The sequence below is a fragment of the Balaenoptera physalus genome (genome assembly GCF_965194825.1).
Source record: "Balaenoptera physalus genome assembly, chromosome: 5".
In the NCBI taxonomy this organism is placed as follows: domain Eukaryota; kingdom Metazoa; phylum Chordata; class Mammalia; order Artiodactyla; family Balaenopteridae; genus Balaenoptera; species Balaenoptera physalus.
In genome coordinates this window covers 115,875,109-115,897,128 of record NC_138884.1, presented here as the reverse complement: position 1 = coordinate 115,897,128, position 22,020 = coordinate 115,875,109, and the positions used below count along the sequence as shown (strand labels likewise).

General features: G+C 38.0%; 2 protein-coding genes across 2 annotated transcripts in view; one reads left to right on the top strand and one right to left on the bottom strand.

Moving 5' to 3' along the window:
* Window positions 1-22,020, bottom strand: part of LOC309661337 (uncharacterized protein) — a 312,926-nt gene that overhangs the window by 286,841 nt on the left and 4,065 nt on the right. The window lies entirely within an intron of this gene.
* The window catches only part of CXXC4 (CXXC finger protein 4), a 30,501-nt gene continuing 29,208 nt past the window's right edge, over window positions 20,728-22,020 (top strand). Inside the window, exon 1 of the mRNA XM_082462918.1 lies at window positions 20,728-21,910. The gene's annotated coding sequence lies outside the window, so the exon portion shown is untranslated. The remainder of the gene's footprint in view (window positions 21,911-22,020) is intronic.

Here is a 22,020-nt window from a genome sequence, read left to right as displayed (position 1 = left end):
AAATTTTGACTTTTGCGACTCATTTTTTGTTTTCTGCTTATTTTTCAAAATCTGAGTCATAATTTTCTTTTGAATTTGTGTGAGTTTTTTCGTATACCAAGGTATTATGCTTTGGCATGTTTTTTATAAGTATTTTTCCATTTGGGAGGTCGCCTTATATTTTTGTTCATAATTTTGGACATAGAGAATATTTTATTTCATTTATATGGCATAGAGAATGTTTTATTTTATTTGAGTGGTAAAATCTATCAGTCACTTCCTTTGTTTTATTTTCCATGCTTCTATTGAAACTTCTATAAAAAGTTCAGGAAAATAAAGATTTTTTTTTTTTGCACTACAGAATTTTAGAGCTAGACGTCATCATTTTCACATGAGAATTTCATTGAGAAAGATGTGGTTTAGAGAGGTTAGAAGACCTCTAAGCGGTACAGCCTAGGGCAGAGAGCAGTTCTGCCTAACTCCTGGGCAGTTTATGATAATAATCGATGGTCCCAATCCCATCTCTTTTGATAATATCTAATATTCCAAAGCTAGGAAGCCTCAAATTTCACTTATGCTTCATATGGCATAGAGGTGATAACAGAAAGCTACTTTGCTCTCTGGATAGTCTAGAGCAGGGGTCCCCAACCCCCGGGCCACGGAGCGCTACCGGTCCCCGGCCTGTTAGGAACCTGGCCGCAGAGCAGGAAGTGAGCGGGGGGCGAGCAAGCCAAGCTTCATCTGCCGCTCTGCATCGCTCTCATTACCTCCTGAACCATTCCCCCCGCAAAAAAGGCTGGAGACCGCTGGTCTAGAGGATTAGGCTTTTGGGGCTGTGCCTCTTTCCTGGTGCTGCCAGACTGCAATTCTCATTTGTGACACCTGTGCCTTGTCACTTTTTGTGTCTCTACGAAAGTGTCTCATGGATTCTTTTTAAGTTGAACCTCAAACTGGACCAAAGATACTAGACTTTTGTTTGAACATGGGATGGAATTCAAATATTATTAAAAATTTAAAGCATAACAATAGAGTGGGGTTATCTGCTGTAAACACGAATTTAATATTTTTGGCTGTATTAATGAAATTCTATGCCATTTGTGCTTTTGGAGGGAATCTCCCCTATATAATATTATTTTCCTTCAGTTGCTAGTGCAAAGAGGAAGAAAAAGGAAAATCATTTTTGAGAATTTTAGCATGTAAAAACTAGCACAGAGAGGTTGGAACATGGTCCTAGGAGCAAGGAGGCACTTTTAATTAGTTGTATGGATTTCAAAATAAGAATTTCCCCTCAAAATCTTTCCTAGATGAAAATTATTCAGATGTTAAGTAAAATTTCTAACTAGTCACTTTGCAATGAGATCTTTAAGAGAACTGTTGAATCCGATGTTGTAAAGAAAAACTTTTGTATTCAAATTGGCACATCGAAAAGAGGAGGGGATCATTCTAAATATTCTCAGTTGTTATTTTCCACAAATCCATTCAATGCTAGTCAGAAAAATTTTGTTACAGCTGTTAATCCAGGCAGGTATAACTTTCTCCACATGATTATGTGAATATTTAAGTCTCTGTCCCACTAACAAGAGCACAATAGCACTTTTACAAATAGCTAAAAGCATTTTCAGCTGGCAGAAGTTCTTACCAGGTTTGAAATTTTTACTAGTCCTGCTATGTACATTGTGATAATGATGACACATCTCTTGGCCATCAGTATCTGTATCTTGAGCATGCCCAGTAACATACACGTAGATTATTATTTACATTTTTATTAAAACTCTTCTTGGAGAATTTGTCTTTTAGTAAAAGTAGTCTTAGTCTTTGCTAATTTGCGTAACAAGTTGTGTGTGGGTATCTGTGTGTTTGTATGCATGTGTATATCCATGTGTTTTACTTAAAAACCTTTGGCCTAGGTGAGCTTTGTTCCTGAGTCTCTGAGCAGCTTGTTTTCTCAGTTGTGTACATTTCTTGAAAACAAGAGCCCTCAGCTGATGAGAAATATACAATATCTTAGAAAGGAGCAAGTCCCCATCTGCTAGGCTTTGTATTTTTTCTGATTTTCCATAGCAAGAGAGTATTTTGACTTTCTACCCCTGATATCGAGTAGGCCAGCTTGAATGCTATGGAAAGTACTTACGTAGCCAGTTAGAGGTGATGGGTGCAGGAGTAACTGCTATGTTATGGATTGAGTCTTACCAGGTAACATGTAAAACAGTGAGTTTATGAACAGCCTAGCAGCATATCTGCATCTATATTGTTGTATTGTTGTACTCAGTTGGAGTATCAATGACATTTCATGTAAACCAATTCTTTACTAGACGGGATTTCCAGGAATACGCAAAGGATATTTACATCCTTGGTCACTGCCAACATAATGCAAGTAACACACCTCAGTCATTCTGATGATCTGAAATGCCCTCACACATTTTCAGATGCTTCAAAGAGTGATAGGTGACACCCCAGCTTGAGAACCACTAAATGAAAGATTTCATAAAGATGTTATAGACACATTTAATAAAATGTTCCTGAGCGAATACTTGTTTTATCACTAGACTTTCTAATAGCTTCTCTTAAAATGTTACTTTGTTATGTGTACTACCTAAAGTGTAAGACAGTTTTTGCTCTGTAATGTTTCACAAAGCACTATATCCAAATGGTGTTTTGGTGTTTTCTCAGTGCTGGCTCCATCTTGGATTCACTGTCTGCGCCACAATCTTTGGGTAGAGATTTTTAGAGAGATTTCTCTGAAAGAGAATTCTTTGCTTTTCTTGTGTTTTCTCTTGGAGGTTCTCTGCTTCTTCCACTCTCTCCATTGCTCTCCAACTGGTGGTTTAAGTACCTAGTCTCCAACAGGTGAGATACTCGGGGTTGAGTTGAGTCACCTCTCACCTGAGGAAGAGATGAAAGATCCTGAGTGATGTTTCTGTATACCTGGGTTAGTAGTGTTGCTAGGCAGGATGGAGGAAGTAATCCAAGGAGAAAGCTAGGAGTCAGAGGAAATAAGAATCAAGAGTAAAATGTTGCCAAATAGAGAATATGTAGCAATATGGAAGGGGAGGAAGATTTGCACTATTGGCACTATATAACAGAGTGGCATATTACCTATAAAGTAAATCAGGACCGTCTGGGATGAAAAGCAGCATCCTGCTCTCTGTATAGGACTGAGGAAGGCTCACTGGCACCCCCAGCTAAGGAAACCAGCTCTTGATGCAGGGGACAGAGAGGGGAAATGACACGGATTTATTCCATGCTGAGGCTTCTGCAATGGTTCTAGTTTAGATCTGAACTGACTCCTTGAACCAGTAGTGGTTTTTGTTTTTGTTTCTGTTCTGAAACTAACTCAATGTATCAAGTCCATAAACTTGTTCTATCTCTTCTACTTTTTCATGTGGGCAATGAACTGTATTTGGGTGACTTGAGAAATATAGGGAACCTGAAATTTTAGAAGAATATAAATGCATCTAATTAGATATCACAAAGGCCACATGAGATAGTATTCTTTAGTTTTATTACACAGAACAAAGGTGGCTTTCTTTAGAAAGAAATAACTTTAAAAAAATGTGAATATAACATTTCAATACACACACATGCATACACACACACACACACACACACACACCCCTGCATGGAAATCCAAGAATATGAAGAAAATAAGTATAATGATTCATAGACCATCTTCTCTATGCCAAGCACTTTGCTAGGCAATGAACCTATAGAATCTTTAGTTCTGTAAAGGTTACAGATCACTAAAAGTAAGGTAGGTATATTTTACAAATGAGGAAACTGAAGTGGAGAGAGTTTGAATAACTTGGATATTGGACATGCAATATTTTATATAGCCAGGACTCGAACCTAGTGTGTGATTTCAAAATTTATAGATTTTAATATTTTTTTCAGTGCATGTGGATTAGATTACAACAGGAGTAAAGGTGGCATTATTAATTTTATGGGAGTGATTTATCCCAGCTAAAGAAGAATATTGATAGTACTGTTTTCAGATATTTCACAAAATTAAGAATGACTGAGAAATTATGGAGGACCTTGATTCTACAGATATCAACCATGAGTTCCTTAAATTACTGATAATATTGGAATGCTCAGAAGGTAGATGAAGACATAAGTGGACTACTGTGGACATCATTAAACAAATAAAGGACAGTTGATTAGTGAGAGACAGTAATAAGAACTTTGCAAATAATCATGTAATTTTGAGTTTAAATTGGTAGGGACATTTATTTCAGAACTTTTCATGTGGTTAAAAATAAAAATTGGAAACTAGAATCTTCCCTTGTATGGAAAGTTGAACAAATTGTGATACATGAAAACCCTGGAAAATTACACAGTCATTCAAAAGAAAGCATTAGATCTGTGTCAATTGTCTGGGACAGAGTCCATGATTATAGTGAGGCAGAAAAGCAAGATGCAGAGATGAATACATAATGTGATCTGTTACTCAGGTTGGATTCTCCAGGAAGCAGAAACTGAGATGGAATTTAGACTGTAGGATAATTATTAGGAGTATTTAAGAATCAACACCTACGGAAGGGAGGGGTAAAAAGCAAGATTGGGCAGAGGGTGAAACTGAACTGTGAAACAGGACTGATGAGCATCTTGGTTGACCCAGGGGGATGGTCTAGGACTAACGTGGGCCATCAGAATAATGTCCCTGCACTGGGACAAAATGGCCAGGAAGTCATACTCTGACCTGTATCAGGCACTTACTTGATGTGGGCTGCTCAGGAAATTGTGTGATCTTGGGTGAGGCAGCTCTCTGCAGCCAAGGCAATCCCTGAAGGAAATGAGAGCTGAAGGCATCTGCTGACAGCACCCCCAGCTTCTAGTCGTTCATTGAGGGGGGATCTGGGCGGTGCCTCCACCCATCACAATACCTGAAGCAAATTATGCCCAAACTCAAAAGGTGCAAACATATTTGTAAGTGATCACATATGCACAGGGAAAAGTAGAATATAAACCTTGGTGATGGGGAGAACAATTGGGCTGAGGATAGTACAAGTAATCAAAACAAAAGATAAAAATATTGATAACAAAAAAGATAAATCTTATTTAGGTAAAATTAAAAGTGTATTTATGTAATGCTGAGAAAGAAATATTAAAGAATGGTCATCTGATAGTATTTCTCTGGGTTGTAACATTACCTGTCCATTGTGCTTCTCTATGCTATTTGAGTAAAAATTATTTAGATAATTTGAAAAATTATAAAGCTATTTAAAAATTAATAGCAAATTATGTAATCACTAGATATACTTAAAATATAGTCTTAAATAGATTTCAAGACGTTTAGGTCACATAGTAAGATGGTCTAAAAGCTTTATTCAAATATTTCTTAAGTGCTTTCAATGAACCAGGAGCTGTTCTAGGATGCTGGATTACATCTGAAAAGAAAGCAAACAAAGATTCCCACTCTTATGGATCTCACATTCTGTAGGGAAGAAAGAGAAGATAAGTAACAAGAACAATAAATGAGTAAATTCTATGATAAGTTTAAAGTTGTTGAAGGCCAGCTGCCAGGGAAACAGACTATCAGATTCTGTAATTTGCATTCAGGAGTGTTTTGGAGAATGCTCTTGGGAAGAACAGCTAAGATGGGAGAAGGAAATAGGCACAAGTAGCCCAAAGTGACCTATTGGCAGCCATAGTTTCAAGATGAAGACACACTCACTGTGACTCCTGTTGGAAGTGTTCTCCATCTGGGAACAAGTCCACTAGCCTAGTAGAAGCTATAGTTAAGGTACCTTCAGATTATATATCTGGATTCAGGGCAGGAGAGGTATCACAGTGCTGGATCAAGACTGTGAAACTATACTATAGTCCATTTGAAGTGAATACAAATATATTCATGCTCTCTGTCCTGAAGAGGTGGAGAAAAAGCACTCCGGCCAGATCACTTACTCTACACCATGTAACCTGAGGAATTGTAAACCAGCTCTGGCAAAGATACCACATCTAGCAAAGCAACTGCACTTGGGATTTCTAGGTTGAGTTTTCAGTCGGCAGTCCACTGTAAACCCAGGATCCATCTGGGTTTTGTACAGACCTGACTGGTGAATGAAATGGAAATGTAAGATGGATCACTAATCCTGAATCCATTGTGTCTTTAATAGAGGCCATAATATTTGCTCACTCTCCCCTGGTTTCAATATAATATATCTAGATATATCTGAGGGACAAGTTTCAGAGACTTTCCCACTTTGATGGTTCTTAACCTAAAAGCCAAGCAGCCGATATGGGGTATTTTCAAAAGCTAAATATGTCCATTTCAACTGTGCATTCAGAGACCAAGTAAGTCTGAAAACCCAGTGGTCCCAGTGAACACTCTGTGAGCCACACCTGGGACTTGACTCCATTGATTAAGTACCCTGACTCCTGCCCCAAATAAAAGGATCATAATGATGCTTTGGTCCTCCAAGTAGCTATGTCAACTAGAACCCTGTGCAAGAGATCTTGAAAGGTTTGGACTTTCTCTCTGACTCTAGTGTAAAATTACCCAAGTAAATGGCAAGATCCACTTGCAAGGGACTGGGCTAATAATTACTGTGTGGGTACTGGGTACCCATTCCATGGTATTGCAGGTTTCTCCTTTCTAAAGTACAAAATCTCTCCTTCAATTAAAAATTTCTAGGTCTGAAAACTGGCTCATGTCTGGAATCTGGGTAAGAGATGGAAACTTTTTTTATTAGGGTAACTGCCTTTAGTCTCCTGATCATCTGTCCTTTATTTTGGTTGTACAGCTTGAGCAGAACCCTTGTTGGCTGCCCACTTATCTTGCCCTGAGAACCATCTCTGTAGCTCTCTGGAGGTCCTCTCCTGACCTCCACTCCGATGTTGCTGTTCATCATAGTAACTGCCCCAACTGGTTTCTGACAGTTTGGCACTGTCACCTTGCCTCTATTAACTAGAGAGCCCATGAGTCCCATTGCTGTCAGTGATCCCAGTTATTAACAGTTATCTCCTACCTACCCTCTAGAGAACATCTCAGTAATGCTCACATTCCTCTCACCAGTATATTCCTTATTCCTTTGGTAAGTGGAATTTTCTCTCCTGGAACTTAGTAGTCTGGTAGGTTTTCTGACCTATTTAGTGTATTCATTCAGGCATGCCTACCTCTGTGAGCTCTTTGATCCCTCTACAACTGTGAGGCACAGCAGTTCTAGCACTTCTGCCTCACAGAGTATAGTCCATCACTTTCTCTAAGCTTCTGGGAGCCATCTCAGCACCCCATCTGCCCCCCTCCCAGGACTTTGCATGGGTTTTAAATCTTGTAACCTGAGAAAGTGCTCTCACATCAAAAACCTCTCTTTTATTCTACATCCTCAGAATGGAATCCCATGTATAGTCTCCTGGATCCAGCCAGTATATATTGGTTAGTTCTTCCTTCAGCTTACAATCCTTTTGCTACTTTAGAAGAGTCAGCACTTCCCTAGATGAGTTAGTTTGTGACTTAACCATAGTTGTTGGCTTAGGGACTAGAAGAGAGGGAGAGGGAGAAGTGGAGGCATATCCTGAGAAGAGCATATCTGGTCTTGCAGAGAAGACACCTCAAGCAATGGTAGTTTAGCCTACTAATTAACAAGGAGGAGTGTATCACTTTGACAGTCTCAGAGCGTTCAGGAGTATCTAGATATTTAACATGTGAAAGTTCTGCAACCCAGACATCCACATCCCAGTTTTCAGGGTTCTACTCCTTCCCAGTCTGGGACCGGACTTTGCCATAACAGACCTCCTGGAGTAGAGGATTCTACTTTCTAAAGAGCTCTACTCCTCTTCAGTTAAATACTCAGTTGTCAGCTTTCGCTCTTTGCTGACCACAGGGTCAATTATAGTGTTGATAATAGACTGTAGGAGAGAAGGAGGGAAGAAAAAGACCAGTCATGATGGTCTCTAGGTGAGAGATGCTGGCGGTATGAACCAGAGTGTTAGTAGTTGAGGTGGTAATATCTGATTCTTGATATATTTTGGTAATGGGGCAAATAGGATTTGCTAATGATTAGATGTGGAAAGATAAAGAGTCAAGAATGACACCAACATTTCTGATATGAGTAACTGGAGTGATGTAGTTGCCATTAATTTAGGGTCAGTTTTGGTGGTATTAGGAAGAGGAATGTTCAATTTTAAATCATTTAAATGGAATTTTCAAGTTGTTACATATAACAGTCCAGATAAGAGATCTACATATTGGAGTCTTTAGGATATAGGTGTAATTAAAGCCATGAGATTGGATGAGAACTGCAAGAGAGTGAGTGTAGACAGATAAGAAAAAGGTTTAATGTCTAAACCTTGGATCACTTCAGTGTTAAGAGGTTAGCAAGGCAGGAGGTAAACCAGGAACATGGTTTCCTAAAAGCCATGTGAAGAAAATGTCAAATGCTGCTGATGGGTCAAATAAAAAGGAGACTTGAAAACTTTGTATTTAACAAAGTACAAGTCATTGGAAATCTTCACAAGAGCCCAACTGGAGTCAGTTCAATAGATTAAAAAGGACATTGTGACACTGCATACACATCATTCTTTCAAGAAATTTTTGTGTCAAAAGAGAGAATAACTCTAGGTTGTGGGGGGGGGGAATGGAGTTAAATATATATATATTTATCTATATATATTTATTTATATATATATATCTTTGTATACTGATGGTCTGACGGTAATGGTACAGTTGAGAGAAATGTTGATAATTTGATGATGAAGGACAGGGGAGAATTACAGGAGTGAGGTTCCTGAGTGGGGACACAGCAGATGAGGTCTAGTGAAAATGTGGAGTTTGACTTTAAAAAGGAACATTCAGAGTTTATTCTAATAGGAGGAAAGGAAAAAATGTCTGTACAGATTCTAGAAGACGAGTAGATATGATGATGAGAGCTTATAGAATTCTTATTCTCATGTTTTCATGAATTCAGTGAAAGTAGAGAACTGAAACAACGAACAGGGAAGAGGTTTTGGAGGTTTGAGAAGAATATGAAATAGAGAGGAAAGAGGAAAAGTAGAAGTAATACAATTATTCTGTATCATTAAATGCTCCCTTGAGTAAACGCCACAAAGTTAAAGTGAGAAACAGATTTGTAAACTTTTTTTTCCAGCCACATTTAGCAATTTGGGTACAGGAATGAAGGAGGTATAGAGCTGTTTTTAACCAGAGTAAGGGTTTTGCTTAGCAAGTTTAGCCAAGAGAAAGCCAAGTGAATTGAGATCTATGAAAGATGGTGTTCAAATAATTGATCATGGAAAACAGAGAATGTTTGAAAGAGAATGTTTGTGATGCTTGACTAAGCCAAGTATATAGGGAAGCAAAAGCATGATGGGTGAGGGGTGGTAGGATCAGTGGATTATAAGTCTGGTGAGGTGGGGGGCGTTGAATGATATTTGAGAGCCGAGGATTTGAGGAAGTGATCTGGAAAGACAGGATGTGATGAGTACACAGTGGGTCTAGACTGTGAACATAGAGTTTAGTGATTGAGTCAAGATGGAAGAAACTGTCATTGGAGGGAGATGGTCAAGGAGGCAAGACTACTGGAAGAATTTCATACCTAAATACTGAAATGACTCAGACTCAAGGAAAGAGTTGTGGTGGAGTGAGCTGGGAGCTAAAGCTAAATTTCAAAGATTGAGGAGAACCCCAAAGTCCTTGAGATGACTGAAACAAAAAACAGAAGTAGATGGTGTAGCGTGATGACATTTATGTCAGAGCAGGAAAGGCAGGTGTTGGGGAGCATAGAATAGTACATAAGTGGCAATGAAGAGCAAGGATGAACCTTCCTTACCTTCACCATTTGAGATACAGGGCATGCAGGGCATGCAGGGCCTCTAAAGGAACCACATTTCAGCAAGAACAAGAAGATAAAGGGAACTTTCAGAGAAGTTGTTGAGGACAATGGGGGGGGGATTGTTAATGACAATCAGTTTCAGGAGTCAGGGAGCTGTCTACTGAAAGGTAGATGTAAAGAGCTGTATGGAGATGAGAATGTGGAAAATGAACTATGTTCTGGGAATCTAGGTTGTGACTGACAAAGGTAGTGATAAAGTGAATAAATAGATGAGTCCTGATGAGGAGGTGAGTGATTGGAAGTACGCAAAGTTTAGAAATCTATGGACCTCTCTTCATCATCTTAATGGAGGTGTGGGGACCTCAATCAAGGGATGATCTAACTGCATAGTTATCCATATAACCATAAAGTCTTTGACTTTTTTCTTTATGTCCAAAAGTCCTTATTGCCAAATTTGTTGGCTTCTCTAGGGGGCAAGCTCAAATACGTAGCAGGCACCTCTAAGTTTCCATTTCCTCCCATAAAATAAATAATAAATTCCCATAAAATAAATTATAAAATGACCATAGTTTTGGCACATGAATGAGCAGAAACCAATTGTGGGGTTGTACTCAGAGCAGTAATAGTAGTGGAAGTCTGCCATCTCTTCCCAAACCAATTAGTGGTGAAAATAAAACTGCTCCGAATACAACCCTAGGATTGCCCCTGGCAGCTTCTTTCAGGCCTTTCTGGACCTCTCAGCATCATTATTTCTTTGGACCACTCAGCAATTTAGGAATACCCTTCCTTTTGGGAATTTCTATCGCTATCTCCCTTCCTGATGACAAGTCACCTTCCTTGTCTTCTGAACCTCATCTGTCCCTTAAATAAACTGTCGGCATTCCTAAAATTTTCTACTTGGTCTCCTTCCTATTTTATTCTGTGGCAGGGATCTGAATCTTAAATGCCCTCAAGGGACACAATGTCTCTCCTTCCGCCAAATCATCCACTCCAATGTAAATCAGAGGGACTTTTTCAAAAACCAAAAACTGATAGTAAACATCCAGTACTCAAAACATTTAATGGCCTCTTTTTACTACTAAGCAAGTCTTTTTTTCTTAGCGTAATGTTGAAGGTTATATGCAAATTTGACTCTGTTCTTCCTGGGTCTCATTTTCCATCACGTTTTCTCTTCTTAGGGGTCCCTTAACTGTCACCACATTTATGAACACACAAATTGTGGGTTCTGCTATACAATTGTGTTCCTTCAGTTTTTCTTACACTATTTCCTTTACCCCCAATATTCTTTCCCCTCTTCTCCATTTGTTAGTCAATCCAGTTCAAAGAAGACTTCTTTTGTGAGGTCTTTCGGAGGAGCATCTCAACTTTCCAAATTGCCCAATACTTCCTGTTTGCTATCATGACACTCTACTTACACTTCCAATATAGATGTTTTCAGAGTCTGCTTTTTGTTACACTTTACCTATTCATTTAAATTCTTCTTGTTAAAAAGAAGTGAGATAATTGTCATTAAATCTGAGTGTGTGTGTGTGTTTTCTCCCTGTCTGAGTACTCTCTATTAGATTATTAGTTTCTCCAGGGCAGTTTCTCATTCCCTCAGTACTTTACACTGTGCTGTGCATATAACTAGTGTTAAAGAAATGTTTATTCAATTAAAATATGACAGGGAATAATCGAGGCTGGCAAGGAAGAGTGAATGGCCATCAGCTGAATAAGGAGATGTCAGTAGAATGTGAGTTCCACAAAGATAGGGATTTTAAACTGCTTTGTCTTTTGGGAGTGCTGTAAAAATTCATTGAATGAAAAAGACTAATATAGGAGATTTCACACTTATATCTCAACACTTAACCTTGAACAACATACAGGTGTTATACGAAGGGTGAGGTTTGCTACATCCCGATTCAAGTGCACTTTTCAGAAATGGTGTCTACTTTTCTCACAGTCAACCTCAAAAAAAAAAAAAAACTGAATATACATAAAGGAGAAAAATGTTTTCCCAAGCATAATATTACAATAAAAGAATTGTTCTTCTTTTTACTAAACTTTTAGGTTTAAGGAATGCTCCTTAATTCTATTCAATTTTTTAAATCAATCACTCTTGTGCTGAATATTTTTAAATGAATATGGCGCTTTTGCATGGATCCATAAATAAACAAAACGTGCACAGCTTTGTTTATGTTAGCAACCTTCTGCTAAGTGTTGCTTCTATTTATTTACTTTTAAATTATGCCAGATTTCTGCAAATTTGAATCAGTTTGGGGATCAACTTGAAATTTTAAAGACTGGCTATGTACTTTGCTTCTGATACCTTGCAAATATATTAAAGTAATAGTTTTAAGGGCCAGCAGAAGTTATAAGAGGAAATTATTCATGATGGATTTAATTATGGAAATAGATGCATCATACTACAAAATTTTTACCATTCCTCTTAATTTAATTTATTTTAACTTCCTCATTCTTTTTGCTTCCTCCTCTTATCCAGAGTTTTTAGCCCCATCTCTTATATCTTAAGGTCGGATGTTACCTGATTTGTGTAGCATAATATACAATTTTGAGAAGAACCTGAAGGGGTCTATAAGGATATGTTGATACATCAAAACTTTGCCCAGAAAGCCATGTTGCTGAAAACAAGCTCTACTTACAGACATTCATGGCTGAAATTAAAATTCACTAATTCATTCATGATGAAGAGCTGGTGTCCATAAACTGACTCCCTCTTATCATGTGTAATTTGGCATGAGTCATGAGATTTAGAGCTGGTTAGCTTTTCTCAGAGAGCAGAAATGAGAAGATGGAGTTGAATAAGGCAACAATAGACACTGATACTTGTCTCACAAACATCCATCTAATCCCCCTATCTGCTTCTTCCTCTCTTTTTACTGAACCACCATTATGTTCAGGTATTTCCTATCCTCCACACTGGCATGTGCTTCAAGATGATCTCATCTCTAGCTCCAGGGATAGTACATACTTATAAAACTAAGTCATTCTCTTTGAGAGTGGTTGGTTTAGGTGTGGGCATGTGACCTAATTTTGGCTAATGAGACCTTAGTTGAAGTCAACCTTAGTGCTTCTAGGAAATTTTATCTGTAGAGATATAGACACAAAAAACGATAGTCACTCTTTCCTTGAATGCTTTTTGTGCCTGCATATGATGGCTGGAACTGCTGCAACAGTACCTGTGAGGGAAGCCTGCCTGAGGGAAGAGCCAAGATGATGGGGATGACAGAGGGAAAGAGTGGGAAGAACCTGCACCACCCATGACACATTGAAGCTTCAGATTGTTCCTGCCTGGAGCCTGCCCTACCTGGGACCTCCTCATTTACGCCAGTTTGAGTCATTTTCTCTTACCTGTAGTCAGTAGAAATCAGACAACTTTCCTTCTCTCTATGGTTAAAGAATAAATTTATATTATGTTTTGTATAAGGAAAAGATACAGATACCTGGATTTCTTTTGGAAGTACATTAGTGGCAGTAACATAGCTAGAGATTAGCTTTCAATGGACCATGTTCAAATTTTGGACGCTTGAAATTTGGTAAGGAAAGAAGTGTAAATCAATTAGTGCTGCCATTGGGTAACAGAATTGTTTCTTTTTCACTAATATAAGGTAGCCGAAATTAAAGGAATAGAATAGCTTTCAAAACAGAAACACTCAAAAGGAAATGCTATCAAATCATCATGCATTCTAAAAGAGCTAAGTTACAAATAGGTAAAAACAACTGCTCTTTTAAGCAGTGCTGCCATTATAAAATGTTAGCAGTTAGCAAGAGACTAGGGTGGGAACAGTGGCCTCTTCTTTTAAAGAGTAGCTTTTCCCAGAGAAAGAAATATAACATTATTATGACTATCCAATATACATGACTGTTTTAGTCATTTTAATTTTCAATTAAATACAGCTCCTGTTTCAGCTGCAATGAGTTAAAACAATTAATATTTTCATATTATGTTCATCCTATTTGTAAAGTAGTTCATACTGGAATGTGTTTTAGGTGAAAAAGGGTCCACGACAGGGGCTTCCCTGGTGGCACAGTGGTTAAGAATCCCCCTGCCAATGCAGGGGACACGGGTTCGAGCCCTGGTCCGGGAAGATCCCACATGCCACAGAGCAACTAAGCCCGTGTGCCACAACTACTGAGCCTGCGCTCTAGAGCCCACGAGCCACAACTACTGAGCCTGCGTTCCACAACTACTGAAGCCCACATGCTTAGAGCCCGTGTTCCACAGCAAGAGAAGCCACCTCAATGAGAAGCCCACGCACCACAACAAAGAGTAGCCCCCGCTCGCCACAACTAGAGAAAGCCGCGCACAGCAACGAAGACCCAACACAACCAAAACATAAATAAATAAACAATAAAATAAAAATTAAAAAAGAAAAAAGGATCCACGACAAAAAGTGGGTAAGGATAAACTTGAATATGACTTTTAAGCTCAGTCTAGATATAGTGTTGTAGGATATAATTTCAAAAATTGGATGCCAATTTTTCAATACTAATTAAGGAAGCTGTGACATCCACTGCTCTATCTAATTGACTTATAGCTGGGATACCGACCAAGCCAGTTTTGGTCCCTAGAATGCCTTTATGCAAATGAGATCCACCAGAACATGGCTTGGCAAGCAGAGCAATAGGCTGGATTCCAGCCCCTTCTCGTCCATTTGGCCAGGCATTGTTGTGTGGTGAACAGCCAGCGCAAATGTACTCAGAGGCCCTGGGTTGCAAATTCCAGTGTTTAGGTGGACGAGTGTTAGACAATAGGGAGCGCTGAGAATGGGCAAGCTAGAGACCCCGTCTAATCACAGCTCCAGCTATTGTTTTCAGGAGGGAATGTAGACACGGTGTTTTCACATCTCCCAATTTTTGAAAGAGGCTGGAAGTCTAATGCAGTTTCTTTAACACCATGGACACAAGCAAAAGAGGTGTGAGGCCCAAATTTAAATTGTGGACTGGATGCTTGTGACTCTGGCTTAAAGGAAGTGCATAGCCACAGCTGCTTACTCAGATACCATGTTTATCCTGATCCTGTCGGGCTCAGGAATGTTTGAGCTCCTGGAGGTGATGGTGCAAGTGAGAGATGTGGGGCTGAGGCCATTTGTCATCCAAGGTAAGTCTCAAGTAGGAGAGACCATAGATATAGATACAGAGGGCAGGGGAAAAGGTAATAAATGTGATGATATTAACTGAAGAAGAAAGAAAAGGAGTGTATAACATTAAGTACTATGTAGGGAGGAGGAAGTTGTGATTTTCAGGTAGCTTGCCTTTTATAGTACTATGCTACTAAATAGCTCCAACACTTTGCTAACATTAATTAAACCTCACAAACCCTTGAGATAGGTAATGACTATAATTAAACTGATATTCTGGATCCGTACAATGAGACTTAGAATGCCCAAGGTCATAGCCAAGATTGTGTGGCCTAGTTTAGCAGACAAACTACATGTTCTTACAATGTATTACTCCTCTGGAAAGAGCTTTTCTAGCTCTCTCTTTCAATCTCTCTCTCTCTCTCCATGTTTAGATTAAGAAGATATAATGATAGGATAAATAAACTTGATCACTGAGAAGTTAAACTGCAAGTTGATTAGGGAAGCTTAAAGACAATATGGAAAAATAGCTAAATGAACAATGCGTAGTTCTAAACATTTATAATATGCAAATTCCAATTAATTGCATTTATTTAAAATATTTCCATTTAAATTGCTGGTTTAGCTAAATGCATCAATAAATCAAGAAATCAATGCATGTAAAGCTTTCTTCATACTATACAACAGTTTAGAAAAGACTGTCATTAGTTTGAAAAGAGAATACAACAGACAGACAGAAGGAACTCTTCTTGTTGCTATAACTACAGCATAACAAAGGTCAGCGCTGGGGAAAATTAAAAAAAAAAACAAAACCTTCCTGGATTGAACGTTAACTACTCAGGGATATTATCCTGAATTTTTCCTCCCAACAGAGAAAGATAATAATCCTTTATACTGAGAACGGTTAATTGAAAATAAACCAAACAATGGTAACCTACATTTTTAAAAATCAAGCATAAAAAACTGGTTTTGATTTGAAATCTTGAGAGTAATATTAGAAAACTGTGCTTTTGCAAATAGGGGCATCCTGGTTACTTTGGAAATCAAAATCTAAGTAGAGGAGAAAAAAACAAAAATCACAAACATTTTATGAAAAATCTTTCTTGTATTTAAAATGGCAAATCAAAAAATTTCAATTAACATTATTTAATAGAAAATAGTTTATGATACATTTAATTTCAGTGTTGTTTGACAGAGCTTAAAAAGTATGACTTTTATAAGCCAAATTTTCTGTCTCTAAAAAGTAAATTTTAGAAATAACTTCATTATTAAAATTCTTTGAGTTTTTTTGTTTCTTAGTTTTGAATAATTGGGCAAGTCCTATCCAGTAATTTGAAGATTCAGTAGCCTATTTATAAAATGTCCAGTTTCTGCGTATAGATTCAGTTTCCACCTTTGAGCTAAGGAGAACATTAGTTACTTGAGTTACTGGGTTTGAGGTTTTGACTGAAAATAAGGAGAGGGATTGAGAGAGGAGACTCTGTCACCTGCTTTCCAGTGTTCTGTAAATCCTGTCAGATACAACTTGTGTGCAGGGAGAATGGCTGAAAGCACAAGGAATGATGCTGCCACATTCTGGACTGCTCTCTTGGAAACAGGGATGCTGTGACACTGAATGCATGTTGACAGAGCTATAGGAAGTGTTCTCTGGTCAGCTCTTAATTGTCAATTTCATAAGATTCCCAAGCTTCATATTACTTTATCATTACTGATCTATCTTAAGAGATATACTTTCAAGAAAGCATACAGGTGATTCTATGCCTAAGGCAAATTTTCCTGGGAGAAAGGTCAATGAAGGGTGCCTTGATACTGTCAGGCAGAGGAAAGAGAGACCGAAAGGAACATGGGGCTCAAACTGCAAATTTGTGTTTATATCTGTGAGTGTCTGGAAGTTACTCACCGTGACTTGGTGGTTTTGTTTTGTTTTGTTTTGACCAAAATTGTCGCATTATTTCCTTCATGAGTAAATACTTTGAAAAAAATCTGGAATGTTATTGCTTGGGTTTCCTAATAATCCAATGAACAAAATATACCGAATATTTATGGTAAAATACAAGGAAGCCCATATCTTATCAAAATCAAGCCAAATTAGGGAGCCTATAGAAGAAACGTTCTTCTGGAGACTTTTCATTTCTAGCCTATTGTTATTTCATTTGTATGGATTTCCGCATTTGGGGACAACTCCTATTATACTGCCATGGAGTATTAAAGATGTAATTTTATAGAAACGAGAATTTGTATAATAAGAAGGAGTGCCGTGAAGAAATAAGAAATGGCCTAGACCAAATTAGATCTTCCAAAGAACAATTCTAAAAATTAATGCTCAGGTTAGCATTTGGTAAATATCGGTCTAGTGTCCAAATTGTATGTAAAAACAGGTGAATGTATGTACTTGATTAGCGTAGTTGATTTGAATATGGTGTTAATGAGGCCAAGGTTCACAACCCTGTGAACCTATTATTTTCATTATCATCAACAGTTACAGATTTTATCCCTAAGAGTGGTCAGCCATTCCATAAATGCATTCTGCTAGTCATTAGAAAGACAAGGCAAGAGAGTGTAGATAGCTTAAGACAAATTTGTTGTTGCTAGAAAACAGCTCAAAGCACATGACCTGCTCTTGGCAGGTTAAGAGTACCAGCTTCGAATATGAAGGTCGACACTGTGATAATGATGTATCGATATTTAATTAAAAGTGAAAGAAAATAATGGGTGTGAAGAATATTGATTTTAAGGACTAATTTAATCAAATTTCACTTTGTTGAGTCACTGAGAAAATCTCTGAAAATTTCCTTAAAATGTTCACTTAAGGGATTTAAAAATATTATTTCATTATAAAAGAATAATTCATTATAAGCAAAAAGTCTCTTTTATGTAAATAATAATACCTTCATCTTAGCTTATGGTTCTTTATTAATTAGGTTTTTTTTATCTGGTGATGGTAAGGTGATGGACATTTTCCGGATAAAGTGGATCTGCTGGAGTAGAGAGTTCTTGCTAGGTGTAAAAGGAGATGAGATTCAAAACATGGGGACCAATTAGTGAAGAGCTTTGAATGACATTTTATGAATTTTCCATTTTTATCCTATGGACCATGGGGAACTTACTTCTACATTTTGTGTATGCTACTTTCTTCAATGAGTATGGCACAGAATGTTAGAACCTTCCACGTGTCAGGCAATGTATGAGATGGGACACGAAGCTGAATAAGACACAATCCCTGATATCAAGGATCTCCAGTTCTGGTAAAGAAGACAAATAAATAAAAATCCCAGATAGCTACAGTTAGAGAAGAATTGAAGACATTATTCTGCATTTGTTTTATTGGCATATTCCTCCTGCGAAGAGGGTGGTTATCGTATTATTATCTACAGCATGAATTACTATGGAAAGAGGCAGTCCACACATACTGTGAACAGGAATTGGGAGGCTGGATTCTAGGATGTTAGGTGAGAGAGCTTCACACACCTCTCCTAACCTGAACAAGGAGTAGTTTTTATGACTAATAGGGTACACATTATTGGTGGAGGGATTAAAGCTTACCTCTGGGTTTTGAAAACACCAGCAGACAAGCTGCTAATGCCTAAGATTTATCTCTAAGTCAGTTTATTTTAGATTTATGGTATTTCCTCTGCTTGTGTTACTTCTGCTTTCTTTATTCTTTAGTAAATTCTTGTTTGACTATTTTATCCATAGCTTGGCTGTCCTACAGGTATTTAAGGAAACATAGTTTGTTCATAGTTACCAAACTTTCCCCAAAGTCATTAAGACTGCTTTTAGTGGTAATCTCTAAGGGTGGTAATCAGCAAAAGTGTTCTCAAGGGAAAAGGACTCTCACAGTCGATTCATGGCTGTGTGGGCCAACTTAACCTCTCCAGCAGGTTATTCTCCTTCCAGTGTTACTCTTGGGGGGAAAATGCCAGCTGTCCACCAAAACTCTTTCTCTACTCCACAGTAGTAGAGTTTGCATCTAGGAAGTAACTGCCCCGCCATCTTTGCATCTAGTCATGGCATGTGACTGGTTCTTGACAATTGTCAGTGAGCCGTGGTGCTGTGGGTCACTTCAAGAGCAAGTCTTTAAGAAGGGATCATGCCCCATTCATGCCCTTCTGGTCGTTTGATGTAGTTGATGAGCGGTCCCTCAGGGATGGCAAGGTCCCTAAATGAATCCATGGATCCATGCATCACTCATAGAGGAGAGCCATCCTCTGATCTGAAATTCCCACCCCGGACTGGGACATGAACAACAAATATACTTCTATTTTTTGCATTGACACATTTTTGAAGTCTATCTGTTACAACAGATAAACTACCTTTTTAGAGATTCTGGGTAATGATGACAATATTGATCATGATCATGATGAAAGCAGCCGTGCTTTAGAGATATTTCACAGCACAACACAAAATTTCTGCAGAGTAGGGACACTTCTTCAAGTGATACTCAAGTTGATCTTTCCCATGAAGATATCAAGGAAGCCCCTGTGCTCCTACTTCAGGTCACAAAATATACAGAGTAAAGCACAAACCATTTCCAGGGAACTGGAAGCTGTAGCAGGCATTTTCCAAAGAGAATGAACCTTAAGTTTTAGTACTTTATAGAACTATGAATTCCGAAGTAGAGTTAATACAGGACTAAGTCTCCTCAACGATTTTCCTAAAACACCTGACACATCATTCTGGAGAACACAATGGAGAACGTGGAGTAATGTGAGACATGGTAGATATGCAAGTGGTAAAACTAGTATATACAAAAAAATAAAGGATATGAGGTATCCCAGACCAGAAGAGAGATGTTTCCCTTTATCACATTTGGCTAAGGATGTAATCAGTTCCCTAGCAGAAAGGCAATGGATGTTATATCCGAGGTATGCGGTATATTGTCTAAAATATATTCTGTATGTCATATAAATGAGGAGTCTATGATCATAATTAAAGCTAAGGTTCTAGTATGCAGAGAGGGTTATTGATTAATTAATTATTGATGGTAAGACTAGAGTAGAGGTTATAAGCATAAAGTTTTGGAGATACCAGATTGGGTACAAACTTCAGCCCTGTTACATACTAACTTTTTGACCCATCTAAGTTATTTGATATCTATGGGCCTATTATTTCCATTGGAAACAATACTAACTACTTCATAGGGTTATTTCAAGGACAAAATAAACTACCTGCAAATTACTTACTACAGTGTTTGACACAGATGGGTCATTAATGGTTGCTCTTATTAATCATTAAGACTGAGTGTTCTGAGTTTTCCCTTTATCAACTAGAAAATAAAATTCTTTGGAATATAGAGCTTATTTTCTCTCATTTGTTTAAAGTCTCATCTTAAAAGTGAGCTTGAAGCATTCTGAAAAGAAAAGCAAGTTTGGCATAAGAAAGCATGATATTTTTATTTGATTTTAAAATTGTTTATTTACAAATTCAAAACCTCTAACATTGGACTACTTTAAATATTTCGAAAAGATGTTTAAGAATCTATCATCTTTCCAGTATAATGAGTGTAGGCGTTCATTAAAAGGTGCCTACATTTTGCTGATAAATTTCTTATGATGTTCAGCTTAAAAAAAAAAAAAAAATCAAATGGAAAATTCCCTTCTTTGCTTTCACAAAGCATTGACAAAAGTATAAAAATATCTTATCAATGAACTTAAGTAATTATTAACCATCCAGTTATTTTGTCTATAAATGCCAAATAACTGCTTTGATTGATTTTATAACCAACTTATTCTATTTTTTTTAATTACAAAACATGCATCTTAATCAATGAGTCACAAAACAATCTGCCCCCTATTTCAATAGTTGCCCACTCTTGGTACAGCACCTACATTTATGCACACCACGGTTCCTAACATCTTATCAATAATCAGTCCTCCAGAGTTGGCAGAATCTTTTGTTATTATAAAAGAAACAACTCATTATTATACTTTTCTTCCTTCTCTGAAACTATATTATTGTATTATTCTAGAGTACAGTTTTAATTTTAATACAGAAATTTTACTTTGCTTTATAAGACCAATTTAAACAATCTGAATTTTTTTCTTTCCTACTTCTGTAGCTTATTATGAACCACTATTTTTTTCTTTAAAATTATCCAAAAGATTCATATTTTTAAATATTTCAGATAAATATGAGCACACTTCATTTCAATAGTAGGATAGCATGTAGCCAGGAATACATCATTTTCTTTAAGGCAGCAGTGAAGAAGTTAATTCATAGCTGCATTTATGAGTGAGTTTTATTTATTTTTGACCTGTGGTAAAAAGATTTATCTTTCAATTACAAAACTATTTTTCCCAAGTGTCAAGAAGTCATACTAGTGTAAAATAGATTAATGTAGCTATAAAAGTAGTTTTTGTTTAAGTAAGTTTGTAATTTAAAATAGGGTAGTAAGTTAAAAATCAGATTTAATCATTGGAACTACCAGATGGAATAGTAAAAGAATGGGGTTGGGGAAGCGGGGGGAGGAGAGAAAGAGAGGCGAGAGATTGAGATTGATTTTGAGATCGGTCAGGCTACACACATCACCAATTTTTTTTTACATTCTGGCATAATAATATTTAAAAGATCCGGACAAGCAGAACACCAATCCGTTTTCCCTTACTTTAAAGATCTACATGATCATAATTTTTAAAAAGTCTTCCTGGGTACATCAGGAGTATTATTTAAAAGCCATGCGGTAGGGTGTGAAATAAGAGTATTCTTCAAACAAACACGACCTTTTCTGTTTCTTGTACTGCTCTTCTCAACCCAGCCAAAAAACCCAGACAAGTTTATTTACACACACACCCGCACACGCACACACACACACACACACACCCCACACGTAGAGAGAGAGAGGGAGGCGGAAACGCCCTCTTTCCATCCCTTCCAAACAATTATCTCCGAGAGCAAAAGAAAATAATCAACAGCCCTCTGTGCTGGGCTGGGCGGCTGAGCCGGAGAGCGGGGCGCCAGGAGGGAGGGCGATCGGCAGGCGAGCCGGGAAACGTGGCTCCTCCGGCGAGGAGAGGATTTGTGAAGGGGAGCGCCGGCCCGCGTGCGCCTCTTGTTCCCCGTGTAATTTGCAGCCAATCATCAGTAGGTGTCCGCGTCGCTGCGTCCTCCTCACCTCGGCGCCGATCACCCCCCCGCCCCCGCCCCCGCCCCCAGCCTCCCACCTCCTCCCTCGCCTTTCTGTCTCTCCCGCT